At 43.0% G+C, this 17,271-nt stretch overlaps 1 long non-coding RNA gene across 1 annotated transcript; it reads right to left on the reverse strand.

Moving 5' to 3' along the window:
* Positions 1 to 1,401: 1,401 nt before the first annotated feature.
* Positions 1,402 to 13,378, reverse strand: LOC142049457 (uncharacterized). Its single transcript, XR_012657725.1, has 3 exons — positions 13,032 to 13,378; positions 8,279 to 8,333; positions 1,402 to 6,018 (listed from the first exon to the last, which is right to left on the reverse strand). It is a non-coding gene; the product is annotated as an uncharacterized LOC142049457 (long non-coding RNA).
* Positions 13,379 to 17,271: the final 3,893 nt, after the last annotated feature.

Below are 17,271 nucleotides of genomic sequence, written 5' to 3' on the forward strand. Positions count from 1 at the left end.
ACTTTCATAAAGAAAAAAAGACGAGTTATTGTCATATTGTCATTGTCCCCTTCTGAGGGGAACAGAAGGTCCAATTTGCAGACCAGACCCACTTCTTAGGGAAGTCTGCTGCCTCCCTGGGGACCGGGTTAAAGATGTGAAGAAAAAGCTTCCTACCTTAGTACGGCCCTCGGATTATTATCCATTACTGATTTTTCACGTAGACAGCGACAAAGTTGCAATAAGAAGTCCAAGGGCAATCAAAAAGACACTTCAGGGCCTTGGGACGACCGGTTAAGGGATAAGGAACGCAAGTAGTTTTTTCCTCTGTCCTTCCAATTGCAGGGAGTGATGTTGGAAGAAACAGGAAGAGCCAGCAGATCAATACCTGGCTCCGTGACTGGTGTCACCAGCAGAATTTGGGGTTTTTTGTTCACAGGTCGGTCTACATACCACCAGGCCTGCTGGTGACAGAAGGGGTACACCTATCTCAAAGGGGGAAAAGGATCTTTGTGCAGGATTTATCAGGGCTCACTGAAAGAGCTTTAAACTAGATTTGAAAGGGGAAAAGGAATAAAACCAGGCTCACTAGTCATAAGCCATGGGGTGGCATGCCGATGTTAGAGGGACAGTGTGCTAGAGAGGTCCTTCAGCCTGCTCCACAATGTGCTGAGTACACTGGAGCACATTTGAAATGTCTCTACACTAATGTGCACAGTATCTTAGCCATCTCAGTTGGTGTAGGGGATGGAGATCCACGTGGCAGCAAAGACACAAGGGTTGTTGAAGTGTTATAAACCACGGAAGCACCTGAAAACAGTCAGATAGGAATTAGGGCTTCTCCCCCAAAAAAGGTGGCAGGATCAATAGCCCAACTGAAGTGCATCAACACCAATGCATGCAGCATGGGTGACAAACAGGAGGCATTGAAAGCCATTGTGCAGCTGGAAAACTATAATATAGTTGCAGTCACAGAAACATGCTGGGATGACTCACACAACTGGAGTGCTGCAATGGATCGCAATAAAATCTTCAGAAGGGATAGGCAAGGAAGGCGAGGCGGTAGGGTAGCCCTGTAGGTTAGGGAGTGTTTTGACTTGTCTAGAGCTTAACGATGGTGATGAAAGAGTCAAGTGTTTATGGGTAAGAATTGGCGTAAAGGACAAGGCAGATATCATGGTGGGAGTCTGCTATAGACCAGGATGAAGAGGCAGATGAAATATTCTGTAAGCAGCTGGGAGAAGTCTCACAGTCACTAGCCCTTGTTCTCATGGGGGACTTCAACTTACCAGATTTCTGCTGGAAACACAATGCAGAGGAGAGGAAACAGTCTAGGAGGTTCCTGGAGTGTGTGGAAGATAACTTCCTGACACAGCTGGTCAGTGAGCCAACTAGGGAAGGCGCCCTGCTGGACCTGTTGTTTGCAAACAGAGAAGGACTTGTGGGTGATGTGGTAGTTGAACGCCGTCTTGGGCACAGCGATCATGAAATGATCGAGTTTTCCATTCTCAGAGAAGTAAGGAGGGGGCATCAGCAGAACTGCTGCTTTGGACTTCTGGAAGGTAGATATTGGCCTGTTTAGGGACTTGGTTGATGGTGTCAACCTGATGGGTTGTCATTTGTCCTGAAGGGCAGAGGAGTCCATGAAGGCTGGACATTCTTCAAGAAGGAAATCTTAAAGCTGCAGGAGCAGGCCTTCCCTATGTGCCGAAAGATGAGTCGGTGGGGAAGAAGACTGGCCTGGCTGAAAAGAGAGCTTTGGCTGGAACTCAGGGAAAAAGATCTAAGAGTTTATGACCTTTGGAAGAAGGGACAGGCAAGTCAGGAGGACTACAAGGATGTCATGAAGTTATGCAGGGAGAAAATTAGAAGGGCCAAATCCCAGCTAGAACTTAATCTGGCTACTGCTGTAAAAGACAATAAAAAATGTTTCTATAAATACATTAACAACAAAAGGATGGATAAGGAGAATCTCCAGCCTTTATTAGATGAGGGGGAAACATAGTGACAAAGGATGAGGAAAAGGCTGAGGTACTTAATGCCTTCTTTGCCTCAATCTTTAATAGTAAGACCAGTTGTTCTCGGGGTACCCAGCCCCCTGAGCTGGAAGACAGGGATGGGGAGCAGAATGAAGCCCCCATAATCCAAGGGGAAACGGTTAGTGACCTGCTACACCACTTAGACACACACACAAGTCTATGGGGCCAGATGGGATCCACCCAATGGTACTGAGGGAGCTGGCGGAAGTGCTCACCAAGCCGCTTTCCATCATTTATCAGCAGTCCTGGTCAACCAGGGAGGTCCCAGTTGACTGGAAACTAGCGAAGGTGACGCCCCTCTACAAGAAGGGCCGGAAGGAGGATCCAGGGAACTACAGGCCTGTCAGCCTGACCTCAGTGCCAGGGAAGGTTATGGGGCAGATCATCTTGAGTGCCATCACACAGCACATACAGGACAACCAGGGGATCAGGCCCAGCCAGCATGGCTTCATGAAAGTCAGGTCCTGCCTCACTAACCTGATCTCTTTCTATGACAAGGTGACCTGCTTAGTGGATGAGGGAGAGGCTGTGGATGTTGTTTACATAGACTTTAGTAAAACATTTGACACCACTCCCCACAGCATTCTCCTGGAGAAACTGGCTGCTCATGGCTTGGGCAAGTGCATTCTGTGCTGAGTTAAAAACTGGCTGGATGGCCGAGCCCAGAGAGTGGTAGTGAATGGAGTCAAATCCAGTTGGGGGCCAGTCACACGTGGTGTTCCCCAGGGCTCAGTTTTGGGGCCAGTCTTGTTTAATATCTTTATCAATGATCTGGACAAGGGGATCCCTCAGTAAGTTTGCAGATGACACCAAATTGGGTGGGAGTGTCGATCTGCTTGAGGGTAGGAAGGCTCTGCAGAGGGACCTGGACAGGCTGGATCGATGAGCCGAGGCCAGCTGTATGAGATTCAACAAGGCCAAGTGCTGGGTCCTGCACTTGGTTCATAACAACCCCATGCAACGCTACAGGCTTGGGGAAGAGTGGCTGGAAAGCTGCCCAGTGGAGAAGGACCTGGGGGTGTTGGTCAACACTCAGATGAGTATGAGACAGCAGTGTGCTCATGTGGCCAAGGCGGCCAACAGCATCCTGGCTTGTATCAGGAATAGTGTGGCCAGCAGGACCAGGGAAGTGATCATCCCTTTGTACTCCGCACTGGTGAGGCCACACCTCGAATACTGTGTTCAGATTTGGGCCCCTCACTACAAGAAAGACATTGAGTTGCTGGAGTGTGTGCAAAGAAGAGCAATGAAGCTGGTAAAGGGTCTGGAGAACAAGTCTTATGAAGAGCAACTGAGGGAACTGGGGTTGTTCAGCCTGGAGAAGAGGATGCTGACGGGAGACCTTATCGCTCTCTACAACTACCTGAATGGAGGTTGTATTGAGGTGGGTGTTGGTCTCTTCTCCCAAATTACTAGTGCTAGAACAAGAGGAAATTGCCTCAAGTTGCACCTGGGGAGTTTTAGATTGGATATGCGGAAAAATTTCGTCACCGAAAGGGGTGTCAAGCATTGGAACTGGTTGCCCAGGGAAATGGTTAAGTCTCCATCCCTGGAGGTATTTAAAAGACGTGTATATGTGATGCTTAGGGACATGGTTTATTGGTGGACTTGGCAGTGCTAGGTTAATGGTTGGACTTTATAATCTTACAGGTCTCTTCCAAACGAAACGATTCTATGATTCTTTTCCATGAAAGATAAACATGTGCTCAGCGGTCAGTCAGCCTGTAAGTGCTTTAGTGAATGAGATTAATTTAAGGAAACATAATATTAAGCGCGTGCCTAAATACTTGGCTGACTAGTGCCTACATTAAGGAGCAACCTTCACAGCAATTTTTCCTGCCATGGCCTGGCCTGACCTGCCCTACAAATTACAGAAGTCTGTGCTCATCCTGGCAGCTTTCTCCTGTCATTATGTCACTGGAGTGGGATAAGCAGGACCCGTGGGATAGCACACTATGACAAGATACAAAATATAATGTGTGGAAGACGATCCAAAGCATCTTTTCAGGACATGTTTATCTGGTGCTTGTTTCAAGCCCATCTCTCTGCAAATGCTTTCTCCATTTCCACATTTTTATCAGATCCATTTAAAGTTAACCATTGTGGCCACACATTAGAAATTACTGCAGTGCCAAAGAATGCTAATGAAACTGAAATGGTAAATCATTCAAGAATGTACTGTCTAAATTCCTACTGTATTTTCATCAAAGAGTAACAGAGAAAACATCCCAGAGAAAACATCCCAGAAAAAACATCCAGGAAGCAAGTGAAGTGAAAATAAATTGTTCATTTATGCTGTGCACCATAAGATAGCTGAGCAAGAAGTTTCTAGATTAGTTTTCAACTCGTTTTCACCTCATTGTTTCTGGAAAGCACTTGCACCTTCAGAAGGCAGCTCATGATACTCCTATATTTTCTTGTGCTCTCACATCAGATGTCTCTGCAGGCCCTACATGAGAGCATTTTAGGCACTAAGGAAAGTAGAGCAGCTGAGCACAGGGGAATGATATAAAAAGAGGTAGTACTTTTGGATATATTTTTTTTAACATAGAATCATTAAGTTTGGAAAAGACCTTAGGATCATCAAGTCCAACCATCAACCCAACATCACCATGCCTCCTAAACCATGCCCTGAAGTGCCACGTCTACAATTTTTTTTTTTAACACCTCCAGGGATGGTGACTCAAACACCTCCCTGGGCAGCCTGTTCCAATGCTTGACAATACTTTCGGTGAAGAAATTTTTCCTAATATCCAATCTAAACCTCCCCTGACACAGCTTGAGGCCATTTCCTCTCGTCCTGTCGCTAGTAACTTGGGAGAAGTGACCATGTTTGTAACATGTTTGTAAACACCTAGCACAGTAAAGTATGTGAATAATAAAAGCAGGAGCAATAATAACATTTCAAGGAAAGAGTGGGTTATTTGCTAGCTAGGTGCCAGGCAAGGCTAAGACATGCCTTGAAAAAATTCTCACTGACTGCTTTGAAATACAGCTGTTAGGAGAGGGTGAGACTGCTCTGCGGGGGGGGGAAAGGCTGAAGTGGGGACAAGATGAAGTGCCAGAGATGAGGGAGGAAACTTTGAGCCCTCCCAGAACATTCTCAGAAGTCTCATTCCTGCTTCACACAATGAAGGAACATAACTATTCCCCCTTTGCTACCCCAGGTGAGACACAAGTGAAACAGAGAAGTAATCATCATATTTTGTACCTGTCAGACACCTCTTTTTGTAGCTAAAAGATAAAGCAAAATTTTAAAGCTTTCATGTTTATTGCAAATATATGAAATCTAAGGTTTATATACAAGACCCTTGCTGAAATTCTGGTACTAATTAAAATTTCTCAACATTATCTATATTCACATATTACTGTAAAACATTAAAATGAAAGATCATGCTCTTAAACATAATAAATCCAGCCAATGAAAATGAGCAAGAAGGAGGTAAAGACCAGCATTATTCCTAACAGAAATTGTAGAAATAGCTTTTCCATGTTGTTCTGGTACTTCTGAATGGAAGTCCAAGATGGAAATCAGCCATAAAAATCTATTTCTTATACAAATACTTATTAAGAAATACCTAGACTATATAATCTATAAATACATATAATCTGCGCTGATTCTGCAATGTCAGTTCTGCAACATCAGTTCTGCAACATCTGGTTTCATTTTCTTTCAAGTAGACATTCAAACCCTACTAGATGTATCATGACTATAAAAGCTGTTATGAATAATTTCTGACTGTGATATACGCTCATAATAATAATAATCTCATTCTGCATTTGTTTTGAAGGTGTGAGAGGCTGATCCTTGCTAAGAAGCTAACTGTATCCCTTTAAAAATGTTGATAGCTGATTATTATCAGAAACAATAGATATTTAAAAGATGCATTGAGCTTTTGCAGATATCAAAGATGAGTTAAAAAAGGCATTTGAATGTGTCGTGCTTCAGCCTCAGTTGACAAATAAACACCATGCAGCCGCTTGCTCACTCCCCCCGCCCCTGTGGGATGGGGAAGAGAATCAGAAGAGCAAATGAACTTGTGGGTTGAGATAAGCACAGTTTAATAATTACAATAAAATTGTAATTATAATAATGACAATAATGATAATATAATAAAATGGAAAAGGAAAAAAAATATAAACAGAAGCACAAATGATACAGCTGCTCACCACCCGCCGACCGACGCTGCCCATCCCCGAGCCACGATTGCTGCGTCTCTCCCCTGGCCAGCTCCTCCCAGTTAACATACTGGGCATGACGTTACAGGATATGGACTATTCCTTTGGCCAGTTTGAATCCGCTCTCTTAGCTGTGCCCCCTCCCCTCCTGGCTTTTTGTGCACTCAGCAGAGCATGGGAAGCTAGAAGAGTCCTTGACTAGTACAAGCACTACCTAGCAACAGCCAAAGCATTGGTGTGTTATCTCAACATTTTTTCATGCTAAGTTCAACGCACAGCACTGTGCCAGCTGCAGTGAAGAAAATTAACTCTATCCCAGCTAAAACCATGGCAGAATGCATTACAGTATTTGAAAATATTGAGAAAATTATTTCAAGGTCTCTGCTACTGTGGTGGGTTGACCTTAGCTGGCTGCCAGGTGCCCACCAAGTCGCTGTATCTCTCCTTCTCCTCAAAGGAACAGGGGAAGAAAATGCGATAAAAGGCTCGTGGGTCGAGATAAGGACAGGGAGATCACTCAGTAGTTCCCATCACAGGCAAAACAGACTTTGCTTGGAGAAATAAATTTCATTTATTGCATGTCAAAATCAGAGTAGAATAATGAGAAATAAGAACAAATCTAAAAACACCTTCCCCCACCCCTCCCTTCTTCCCAGGCTCAGCTTCACTCCCAAATTTCTCTACCTCCTTCCCCAATTGGCACATGGGGATGAGGTACGGGGGTTGCAGTCAATTCATCACACTTTGTTTCTGCCTCTCCTTCCTCCTCACACTCTTTCCCTGCTTGAGTGTGGGGTCCTACACACAGGAAACAGTCCTTCACAAACTTCTCCAATATGGGCCCTTCCCATGGGCTGCAGTTCTTCAAACTGCTCCAGCATGGGTCCTTTCCATGGGGTGCAATCCTTCAGGAACAGACTGCTCCAGTGTAGGTCCCCCATGGGACCAAAGATCCTGCCAGGAACCTGCTCCAGTGCAGGCTCTCCACAGAGTCACAGCTTCCTTCAGGGCACACCCACCTGCTCTGGAGTGGGGTCCTCCACAGGCTGCAGGTGGATATCTGCTCCACCATTAACCTCCATGGGCTGCAGCGGGACAACCTGTCTCACCGTGGTCTTCACCACGGGCGGCAGGGGAATCTCTGCTCTGGCATCTGGAGCACCTCCTCCCCCTCCTCCTTCACTGACCTTGGTGTCTGCAGAATTGTTTCCCTTACATATTCTCACTCCTCTCTCCCAGCTGCTGTTGCGTAGCAGTTTTTACCCTTTTTAAATATCTTATCACAGAGGCACTACTGATTGGCTTAGCTTTGGCCAGTGGCGGGTCCATCTTGTTGCTGGCTGTAACTGTCTGCATCCGACATGGGGGCAGTTTCTGGTATCGTGCCACAGAAGGCACCCTGCAGCTACCAAAACCTTGCCACATAAACCCAATACACATTCCCACATATGGTGCCCCAAAATATATTTCCTAAAATTTTAGTAATAATTTGGGGTTTTGGGTTTTTTTGGCTCTATGTTTGCTAAAAGGAAAACATTCCAACACAATGAGAGATTGTTTGGTGTGAGGTAAACAGCATTTGGAGTGAAGATCAAATGAACAGAAAGTCTAGAACATGTTTTCTTTTGCTCAAACTATTTAAAGTTAACTCTAGTTTTTTATCCCTTGATCTCTAATTGAAAATTGATTCAAAATGTAAGGTTGCTGAAAAGCTCTTTAAATCATGCACATATTGCTGTTGACATCAAGTAGCAATATTGGCAGCCATTAATCTTTTAGTAATATATTTATCTTTTTCCTATGATTATTTCTGAAACATAAAATGTGTTGCCACTCTATTGTTCCTACCTGTGATTTGGGAAAGGCAGAGCCTTAAAGATCAAAATGATGAGTAATGTATAGTTAAAACAATTGATCCAATGAAACAATATCTCACAGAAACTGCTGCTATCATCATGATGTGACAACCATTTATTGTTAGAAAGCATAAATTCTTGCTTAAAGGACATGGATAATGTTTTCTAAATCACTCCTTGCTTTACTGACTTTAAACTGGGAAACTATAGGCCAGTCAGCCTCACCTCCATCCCCAGAAAGGTGATTGAGCAGTTCATCCTGGAGGTCATCTGCACGCATCTAGAGGACAAGAAGGTTATCAGAAACAGTCAAAATGGATTCACCAAGGAAGATCATGCTTGACCAACCTGATAGCCTTCTATGATGGTGTGACTGGCTGGGTCGACAAAGGAAAAGCAGTGGATGATGTCAGTCTTGACTGCAGTAAGGCATAAGATCCTCAGAGGCAAGCTAAGGAAGTGTGGGTTGGATGAGTGGACAGTGAGGTGGATAGAGAACTGGCTCAACAACAGAACTCAGAGGGTTGTGATCAATGGAGCAGAGTCTGGATGGAGGCCTGTCACTAGTGGTATTCCCCAGGGGTCTGTGCTGGGTCCAGTCCAGTGCTGTCACGGGAGGCCACATTCACTTACTCCACAATTCCCCCTTCTTTTTCAACTATCAATATGGTTTTCAGAGATTTAACTATTAAATGTTGTAAGCATTGTAATAAGCATGGGATACAGATAACAATACACAAAAACATTCCAATGCAAAAGATGACATACTTCACAAGGGTTTTTACCCATCTGTCCAGACCTAACCCACTAAAGAGCTGATCAAGCCAACGCCAATCACTATCCATTTGCAGTTTGTGCAGGTTTTGTTCTAGCTGCTGAATACTTTTCTGAATAGATTCAGAATGAGAGAGTCTTGATTTATGGCTTTTGCCAGTGTTAGCCAAACATTGTTAGACAATGGCAGCTTGGGTAACCCTGGCCAAGAACATACCCTGTTATATGAACAGATTATAAATACAATCAACAAACAGAGCGTCTTTATTTTCCTTTAGCAGATTTTGGTTCTTCCTATGCAGAATTTTCTGTTGAGGGTTGATACCGATACAGCCGGACACAACAGGCTGGGATCCATCGAGGTCCTGACCCTGTGGAGACACAAGAATAACCTCTCCCCCATGTAATTAGGGGGAAGGGACCCTCCATTATCCCAGATTCTAAATTTCGTACGAGGACCTGCGCCTTTCCTTCAGTGCTCTGCTGGTCTGTTTGCAGAGGGAGATAATGTTGGCTAATGGGGGGACTTGTATTGGAAAATTTCAAAAATTTAAGGACATACAGAGCGTTTGCTAAATGCTCTTGTGGAGTTAAGGTTCCAGCTCCCCTGCTTTGCTGTAGCAACATGTATTTTAAGGTGCTATGTGCTTGTTCAACGATGGCTTGCCCTGTGGGTGAGTGAGGAATACCTGTGATGTGTTTCACCCCCCAATCTTGAAAAAAGGTTAGTAGACAATGTAAAATATAGGCTGGGCCATTATCAGTCTTAATTATGCATGGGATACCTAAGGATGCAAAGGCACAGGTAAAGTGTTTGATTACGTCTCGGGCTCTTTCTCCGGTATGACACAAAGCGAAAATTGCTCCTGAGAAGGTATCAACAGAAACGTGAATATATTTCAAGTGACCAAATGTTGGAAAACAAGTAACATCTGTTTGCCATCATTCTAAGGCAGTCAATCCCCTAGGATTAACGCCTGCGTGTGATGTTGTGCTACAGAAGAATTGGCAGTCTGGACAAGCACTAATAAAGTCACGGGCTTGTACAGACATCAAAGAAAACATTTTTTGTAATGCTTTCACATTTTGGTGAAAAACCGCATGGGAAATCCAGGCTTGTTCCATCATATTGGGAAGTACTTGAACAGGCATGGTCCGAGCATCTGCTCGCCGGTTGCCTTCAACCAAAGGGCCAGGGAGAGTCGTATGCGCTCTAATATGCATAATAAAATAAGGTTCTTCTCTGTCATTCAAAAGGCGGGACAGCTGGAATAGATAGTGGAATAACAGCGGATGAGAAACGTCCCGCAAACATGCATTTTCTAAACGAGACACGAGCCTGGCTACATAAGCTGAGTCTGTTCCAATATTGGGGGGTTCTTGCCAAAGTTGAAAAGCTCAGACTACTGCAGCGAGTTCCACAATTTGTGGAGAACCATCAGCATGGCTGATAACTGACAACCAAGTTTGAGTACATGGATCTTTCCACACAATAACTGCCCAGCCGGTTCGACCTGATCCATCAGTAAATAAGGTGAGGGCTGATATAGGTATATGGCTTCTGTTTGGGCTTTCATATAATATAAAGTCATGTTGGGTCAACTTGTGGCTCGGGTTATGATTATCTAGCTGACCGGGAAGGTCTACTAAAGCTGTTTGAAAGTCTAGAGAAGTTTGCATCAAATACTGTAACATATGTGACGACACTGGTACAATGATTCTGGCAATATCTTGTCCTGCTAATACTCTGAGTCGTTGTCGTCCTTTCATAATAAGCAAGGCGAACCTTTCAGGATGTGTCACGACGGTCTTATGTAACTGATTAGCAAGAAATAGCCATTCGATTATCACTAAGGGGTCATTGCGTGTTACAGCCCACTGATAAAGCAGTGCATATGGCTGGGTAGATGGATTCAAGATGACTAGTTGAAAGGGTCGTTCAGGACAGATGTGATCTGCTTGACAAGAAACGATAGCGTCAGAAACCTTTGTAAGTGCCACCGTCGCTTCAGGGGTTAAACCGCGAGGTGATAAAAGATCAGGGTTGCCTTTCAATAGCGAAAATCAAGGGCTTAGACCTAACAGAGGTCGAACCCAAATAATAGTACCTAAGAGTTTCTGTAAATCATGAAGGGTCTTGACATTAGTTTGGATTTTTACATGTTGTGGCCTGATTTTTTGTTCTGTTATTCTCCACCCTAAATACTGTCATGGGCTCGCCTGTTGAATCTTCTCTGGTGCAATTTGCAGACCAGCCTGCTTTATTTGGTGGGATGCAAATGCTAAGGTCATTCGCACATATTCATCAGATTCATCAGATTCATCAGATTCTGCGGCTCTAAGGATATCATCCATATAGTGACAGATAAGTGCTTCAGCAAATTGTTCACGTACTGGGGATAAGGCTTTCGCTACAAACCACTGACATATCGTAGGGCTATTTTTCATGCCTTGTGGCAACACTACCCAATGATAGTGTTTGTGGAGCTCACTAATATTAATGGAAGGGACTGAAAATGCAAATTTAGGGGCATCATTAGGATGCAAAGGAATTGTGAAAAAACAGTCTTTTAAATCAATAATAGTAACATGCCAGTTGCGGGGGATCACGGCAGTTGACAGCATGCCTGGTTGTAGCGCACCCATATCCTCCATTACAGCATTAATTTTCCTTAGGTCATGTAAGAGATGCCATTTACCATTTTTCTTCTGAATGACAAACACAGGTGAATTCCATGGACTAGTAGTAGGTACTATGTGTCCTGCACGTAATTGGTCATCAACTAATTTGTGTAAATGGCGCAATGTGACAACAGGCAGGGGCCACTGTTCCACCCATACCGGAGTTTGTGTTGTCCATGTCAATTTTAAGGTGGCTTGCACCGCAGTGGCCCTCAGGATAAATTTGACCCAATTTGCACCCCCCACTGACTCATACAGTCCCGTCCCCATAATGTAATTGGTGTTGCTAATACAAACGGGCACACCAACGCTAGATGTTTGTCAGGCCCTTCGATTAATATCCTGTTTTTACTCTGCAAAGGTAAAGCATTCCAGTTAAAGCTTCCCCAAGTTGCACCGGAGGCCAGTCTTTGGGCCACAGTTCTTTAGAGATGACGGTGACATCAGCACCAGTGTCAATAACACCGGCTAATCAGATAGATTTCTTGTCTTTCGCCGTCAGGGTACAGTGCAGCATGGGGGGCGTGGCACTCACTGGGCCCACAATATATGCGGGGCTCCTGTTGATCCAAAGCCTTGACACCCTCGTACTGTGTTAGTGGTTTGTGGGGGGTGGGCATTAAAGTAGACTAACTGAGCTATTCGTGAGCCTTGCACAATAGTGCAAGGTGGGGTGGGAGTCCAGGCCATAATTTTGATTTCACCAGAGTAATCTGAATCAATAACGCCGGGTAAAACAAATAGCCCTTGCAGGGTTGTAGACAGTCATGGGGCAGCAGGGTAAAAGATTTCATGATTGACCCCAACATGTTCCTTGAATATGGGGATCCCAGTCCATATTCTATCACTCCTCGTAGCATTTCCTTAATAATGGAAAAGTTAAGTCCTTCCCATCTCGGTTGTTGATTGGCATCATAGATGACAGGGGCTATGCTCTTCGCGGCCAGCTCATGACCCCCAGCAGCTAATGCCTCTCTACAGATTGCTTGCCATTGATCATGTGGGTCGGGGGGTACAAATCAGGTTCTTTCTCTTGGTCATTGGGTCCATGATCAAATGGGTCATCAGGGTCATCATCACTGTTCGAGAACCCTAGGTAAACTTGAGTCTTACATCAGGTGCCTTTCCTTTTTTCTGGGACCTCGGATTTAGCTGGCATTGGTGGGGCAGTGGGTAGGGCGGTTTCACGGGGAGCGGCAGACTCACACTCTCTGGCATCTCTGTAACTAGCTTCCTGCTTGCGCATAAGCTCTAATATTTGTCTCCAGGGAGTTAAGAGCTCTGCTGTAATTTTATCCGACCTTGTTGCTCTATCCCACAATTTAACTCCTGCTTTGTCCCAAGTTTCAGAGTTAAAAATGTTAACTGCATCGACCCCCTCACAGTTTATCGATACCCACTTCAAAATTCTCTTTAATGACTGTGGTTCGATATCAGCCTTGTGTTTTCATAGAAGTCCCTCCATTAGGCTCAGTACTGACTTCGGATGATATATTACTCCCCATAGTTTCCCACAGCTCACCTCAGTCGATGAGGGATTGCAGCCGGCTCCTGCTTCCTTTCAGCAGCACTTCAGTCCTGTGGGGCTCGCCACGGGTTCACCTTCTTAGGTCAATTCATCGCTCCTCACATGGGGCACCATTTGTGGCGATTCATGACACGGACTCCGTATTCATGCACAAGCAAAGCCAAAGTCATTTATTCACAAAAGAGCAGCCTTAATATAGTCTGCCTCCTGAGCTAGTATTTTTCCCTTCTCTCCACCTCTGAATGTGTTCTATCACACTAGCTCCACATATGGTATAAACATAGATAAGCGTGCTCTCCTGCTTTGGTGCTCCAGCTGTGCCCCGACCTTCTGTCCCGCATATCAAGGCCTCAGTTCTGTGTTTTTGTGGGTTGTTTATCTACCCCACAGCTTGTGTCCAACAAGGGCAATGAGGTCTCCAGTGCTGTCACGGGAGGCCACATTTACTTACTCCACACTGACCGGGAATAAGTTTAGACTAAAATTAGAAGCAAGTTTTTGCCAAGAAGTGAGACATTGTTGACCATCCTTTCCTGTAGGACTAATGATATGGAGACATAAACTTCGATCTGTGTATAAAAAGGGACCACGTACTAAGACTGGATGCAGGAGGCATCCAGTCCAACAGTCCAAGAAGATGTTTCTGATCTAACACTGTTCCTAACACTGACCCCAAAATAGCATTCTTGATAAAATTAGACAAAAATGAAATATTTTGAGATAGTAATTCAGGATACTTAGGGTTTTCAAATTATGAGGTTTAGAATTTATTTCAGATTTACAATCACCAGAGATTGGCTCCAAATTTAAGAAAAATTCCTAAAAGGTATAATTCAGAAAATACATTTCATAGAGTTATTTCTGACCATGTGATAAAAAATATTATTAGTGTAAATTGTAGAATCCACACCACCAGTATGGTTAAAAATATGCGAATTCAAAGGATACCCTTCAGTCCACAATCTCTTTATAGTCTTCATATTCTCTCACTGTTTAAAGGCACTTCTCCTATTTCTGGAGTGCATTAGATCTTCTGCTGGAACTGCTCATCAGTAACTGCTCTCAGTGTAACATTTGTGTACCAAAGTGATTCAGTACAAAAACTAATTGATAGGGTCTTAAAACTTGCCATATAGGTACTCCTTGATATAAAAGCAGTTATCACCTGGTGTTATCGTGCTTCTCTGTCTCACTAGCATGCCTGGATGGATTCTTTGAGCTGAATTATCAACTTTACAAATTTGGGAAATGTAGGGGTGCTGAAAGTGAACTTGTTGCATACCTCTGATTCTGTACTTCCTGCACAACCTAGTCCCAGTTTAAGCAATGTCTAGAATGACCTTCCTTTTTGTTCCTGTTGAATTGATTATTACATTTCTTTTGGGTCCAGAAGAAACTCTCCTCCTCTCAAACAATAAGCATATGCTCTGCTAACTACTACATAGAGCGTTAGAGTAAGCACCAGACACATTTGTACTAATCCATTTTCCTTATAGAAGATGGATATTTCCTATGCATGCAAAATGTTTGTCTTGGTTTCGCCCCAGCCGGCAACTAAGCACCACACAGATGCTCGCTTACCCTCCCCCTCACTCACCCTCCCCATGTCACAGGAGGCCACATTCACTTGTTCCACACCTGGAGACATTCAAAACCCACCTGGATGCATTCCTGTGCCCTTGCTCTAGGTGTCCCTGCTCAAGGAGGGGGATTGGACAAGATGATCTCCAGAGGTCCCTTCCAACCCCTACCATTCTGTGATTCTGTGATAATAATATTTACAGCAATCTAACCTGAACAGATAAAATATCTTTTTATTGCAGCCTAATGAAAGAGAAGCCTTGGTTTAAGGAAAAAATGTCACGTAGGATCTTGCAGTATTGGAGGTGGCAAAGCTAATTGTTTTTCCCCATTTGACTTGCACCTTTCTCCATGCTCTCCTGATAGAAATGCTATTTCAGCAAGGTGCCAGAGTATATAATTCTTGATAGCGTGCCTTTATATGCACAAATAAACTGTATAAGTTTTTTATTTTTGTAGACTTCTTACAAGTGCTAATGGAATCAGAACAAGATACTACCAAAAAAATCTTCTCTTTACTTTTCAGTAAAATTACATTAAATAATGTGTATGAGAAAGTTGTAAATTAATATTAAAGTGAAAATGTAATATAATGAAATATCTAAATTAATTTTAAAATATATTTTTTATTTATTCTAACCATTTGGTTAAAAAATAATTGCTAAGCAGTTACTAACCGTTTCTGGCAGTGAGAGTATATCTTTTTTCCCCATATAATTGTAAGAACTAATTAATAACAGGTACATATTCTACTCCAGTAGTTTTACAACTACACTTTTCAGAAAATATTATGTGTCCTAATGTTCTCAATTTCTCTCTCAGAGACATCTCTAGTACATAACAGACTTCCTCACTCAAATCTTCAATTTATATAAATCAGGGTAAATATCTATTTTCAGTAACAATCATTGATCTATCTGATTCTATTGCTCCTGAGTATATTTATGTATCAGGCACATTTTTCTAAAATGAAGATAAGAACGCAAATATTGCACAATTTAAACCAGAGACCATGTTACATTCAATCACATTTTTTAAATTTAAATTTCATGGTATATTTAAGTCATGGCAGAACATGATTCATTTAATCTTGGTCATTGTATTTGTAGAGTAGGCTATAGAATAAAATTATAATCAGGTTGTAGATTTAATAAGAAGGGATTGTTCCAACTAGCTATTTTCATGTGGAAGGAATATTGGTTTAAGTATCTGCCAATTTGCTATACTCTTACCACAAAATCATAGTGGTCGTAAAGGACCATGTTAGGGCCAAAGCCAATAAAGGAATTAAAGCAAGACTTGGGCAGAAGTTAGTCACTGAAATCCTAAATTATGACTCTCAGTTGCCAGCTAACTCTGGAGGTGTCTGAGCCCTATAAACTACTCTGTGACTTTGAAGTTTCCCAGCCATCTGTCTTTCCCTAAGAGAGGCTCAAACTTGTGTGCACCTTTAATGAGTGAGCCTAACACACCCCAACAGGACTTGCATCTTTGCAAAGTACTGTTGCATCAGACACTTTGTTCTAAAGTACAACCAAAGCAAAAGCTGGTCTTACAACTCAGTGGATCAAGGTATTATTAAAAAAAAAACCCGAGACACAGAGATTCAATCCCATCTTCTGCCATAGGTGTTCAAATTTCTATTAAAGCCATTGGAATAAAATCTGCCTGAGGAAGCAAGGGAGGCATACTCCTTCTGCTGAAGGTGTGTCACTGTGCAAAAGAAATTCAAGATTTATTTGTCCAGAAAGCGCTCACAATAGTGAGTGTGATACTCTAGCCCAATGATTACGGCACTCATTTGTGAGGTAAGGGACCACAGCTCTGCTCTCAGGACTGCTTCTATATTTTATCCAGTGACAACTTAATGGATGTACATGCCCAAGAGAGCAGGTAAGGAAGCAGATCTTCTGCTCACCAGAGCAAAGGCTGGCTTTTATGTTCTCTATGTAAGGATAATAAAGTGGGTTTTTTTACCCCTTACATCCCCATGTGGAATGCTCGTAGTCAGGAAAGAATATGGGCAATAATAATTGTACCAAATAAAAGTCTTTTTAGTTTACACTGGTTCAGACTCAAGCATGTATCACATTATAAATAATAGAATCTAATAAAGCAAGACAGCAAAAGAAAAAAGTGCTCCTGTCCTGTGGGAAGATCCTGCAAGCTTGTATCTTAATAATGGCATACTAGTGCCTATACACACACAGCATAAAATGCCTTCCCTGGAAACAGGGCCTCTTGAGGGTAGTTTTATGAAATAGAACCTGAAAGAATGTAAAAAAATACATGCATTTACTGTGAAGCTGATAGTAGATGAGGAGAAATTAATTTAAAAATGACTAGCACATTGCTAGTTGGAACAAAATACTCATGAATGCAATAATTATTTTAGAATTAGTTCAGCAAAAGATTCAGAGCAGGGACACTTCATGCCTCTGTATTGTCTTGTACAGCTATCCAATCTGAATCACAGAGTGGCCCCTTCTCTGTTTTCCCCTGGTACTATGCTGAATGCCTGCCTACCACTCTGAAATGGAGTAGCAGAGAACTAAAGCTAGCCATATGTGCCAAGCAAATGAGCCTAGTCCATCAATGAGGTATGATTCTTGCCTTTCTTTATTATTTTCTTTCTTATTTGGTCTCTCTTTGT

Source organism: Phalacrocorax aristotelis, chromosome W, assembly GCF_949628215.1.
Source record: "Phalacrocorax aristotelis chromosome W, bGulAri2.1, whole genome shotgun sequence".
In the NCBI taxonomy this organism is placed as follows: Eukaryota; Metazoa; Chordata; class Aves; order Suliformes; family Phalacrocoracidae; genus Phalacrocorax; species Phalacrocorax aristotelis.